General features: G+C 38.9%; 1 non-coding gene across 1 annotated transcript; it reads right to left on the minus strand.

Annotated features, from left to right (window-relative positions):
* Positions 1 to 362: 362 nt before the first annotated feature.
* LOC113251573 (U6 spliceosomal RNA) lies at positions 363 to 469 on the minus strand. The gene has a single exon (XR_003314546.1). It is a non-coding gene; the product is annotated as a U6 spliceosomal RNA (small nuclear RNA).
* Positions 470 to 2,554: the final 2,085 nt, after the last annotated feature.

The raw sequence follows: 2,554 nt of genomic DNA on the forward strand, positions 1-2,554 counted from the left end.
CAACAACTAAAATAAAAACAAACAAAACAAAACAAAACAAAATTAAAAAAAAAAAAAACCAGAAGACCTAGATTTAATGTCAAACTATCCAAAAAATTCTCATGTCCACTCTTTTATGTTAGTGGTTGTCTTTTAAGTCCCAGTGAAATTAAGATCCTCTTCCATTTTGGTTATTGTCAGTTGTTAACTGGGCTGTTTTTGGTTAGAAAAATGTCCATGGGTTAAGAATATTTTCATATACTTGCTCCTTTAAAGCCCATCAATCTTTTAATTACTTCCTCTGCCTAAAGATAAAATAAGAGGTGAAATTCCAATTGTAAGAGCGCACTCTTAATATCAATGGTGGTGAAATGAATTTTTTTAAAAGTATGGAATACGTCACCAATTTGCATGTCATCCTTATGAAGGGGCCATGCTGATCTTCTCTGTATCACTCCAATTTTAGCATATGTGCTGTTGAAGTGAGCATGAAATGGGTTTCTTAATCAGCAGCAATAGGAGCAGGGATCTCAAATGCCAAGAATAGATAATGAGTAGCCCAGCAACTCATACTTAAGGGATTCTTCATGACAATACACTACTCGTTTTTAGTCCTACTGAACTATCCAGGAACAGATACAAATTTATAATTTCCATATAAGATGGTCTATCAGAGGCTCTGGTTCTTATTTGGCTAGAATACTTGTGTCTTATACATCTCCCATCCGTCTAGAATTTACTTCCATATAGTCTACAGTTCCTTACCATCAGTACAATTGCAGGTACAGTCTAAGCAAGGGCTGGGAAAGACCAAAGAGAATTACCCTGAATAGTCATGAGAATGTTCTTTAACCAAAAATCGTTAACTTCAAACATGTACCCTTAAAAGCCCATTCCTCATTTATCATGGTAGGTTCACAGAAGCAGTCAGCCTTCAGATAGTAAGGGGTAGCCAGGAGCCAAAACTCTAAACCACAGTTCAACCTTCCATTGTCATTTCCTAAAAATATACAGGCCATCAGATACCAAGAATTCTTATAGGCAATTTCAGTTTTCATTCTTACCATTGTCTCCACTTACTCTTATATTAAATCACATCAACGTGACAAACCCTTGAGGTATGCCCAATGAACTAGGTTAGGCTCAAACGGTTGATCTGGGCTTAGGACTAACAAGGAATCATTGGATCCAATTGAAGTTATTTCCCCTTAGTTTTACCACGAAATAAGCAATATAATACGCACTTGGTCAAGGCAACCCTCCCTATACTTCTCAGGTTCCTCCCCATGGTGCTCCTCAAGTTTGGAGGTCTTGGTACTCAGTGGAGAGTGAGGAATCACCCTGATGGAGAAAGCCCAGAGACTTGGACTTGCCGGTTTTTTGTTTTGTTTTTTTTCCACATAGGCCCAACTTTACTCTATGGACCATCGTTTTACAACAGTAACCATTTCTCGCTATGCTACACGTATATACATGATTCATTTCTCCTCCATCGGAAGACACAAGATAGTTTGGCAAGTCTGGCCATGGCCTATCTTAAAGACTACATGAAATTATATATAAAATTATGGGTATATCATTACATCTTTGCTTTTCTGGAGAGAAATGCCATTCCTTTCATCTAAGTGGTCTGTGACCCAAAATTTAACAAAACAGGGGCGCCTGGGTGGCTTACTCAGCTGAGTGTCTGACTTCAGCTTAGGTCATGACCTCGGGGTTCTCTCTCAGTGGGGAGTCTGCTTGTTCCTCTTCCCCTGCCCCACCTCCCTGCTCATGCTCTCTCCCCCCAAACAAAATCTTTAAAAACAACCAAACAAGAAAATCCCTCGGTTACAGAAGATGCCATTCAAACAAAGCAACAAGTGATATCGTAACTACAACGTAAGACAAAACAAAATACCAAATGCTTTATCTTAGGAAAATAGTCTAACATAATTCTAATTTAGGAGGATGTAGATTCACCCATGTTAGTGAATTTCTAATCAGAAAATTAGATTTTAGTTGCTTAACTGAGTTAAATTCCAGCAAGTATTTCTGAGACACGCCGTTGGACACTAACATCAGGTGTGAGATGCAGAAGGTGCATCAGGTACTGTTTTTTCCCTCATAAATGTGACTTTTATTGTATCTCTCATAACCACATGCTGCAATTTTAGAATCACCACTAATTCCACAAAACGAGTTTTCAAATTTACTGAAGACATAATAGTTATTCATTAAGCAAATATTTATTGAGTATTTACTGAAAGCTAGGTCTATTCCCCACCCCCACCCCTGGGGAAATTCAGTAGTAAGCAGGACAAGTCTCTGTTTTTATGGAAGGCAGCATCTCTCTTTTTTTTAATATTTTATTTATTTATTTGAGAGAGTGCATGAGCAGGAGGAGGGGCAGAGGGAGAATCGGACTCCCCAATGCAGAAGCCTGCCCCCCTCAACATGGGTTTTGATCCCAGGACCCTGGGATTATGACCTGAGCAGAAGGCATATGCTTAAACGACTGGGCCACCCAGGTTCCCCAGGAGGCAGGCTCTTAAGGTAAAAGATTAGAGACAGAAAATGTTCAAAGATAAACAAA

The sequence above is a fragment of the Ursus arctos genome, unplaced genomic scaffold (genome assembly GCF_023065955.2).
Source record: "Ursus arctos isolate Adak ecotype North America unplaced genomic scaffold, UrsArc2.0 scaffold_10, whole genome shotgun sequence".
Classification (NCBI taxonomy): domain Eukaryota; kingdom Metazoa; phylum Chordata; class Mammalia; order Carnivora; family Ursidae; genus Ursus; species Ursus arctos.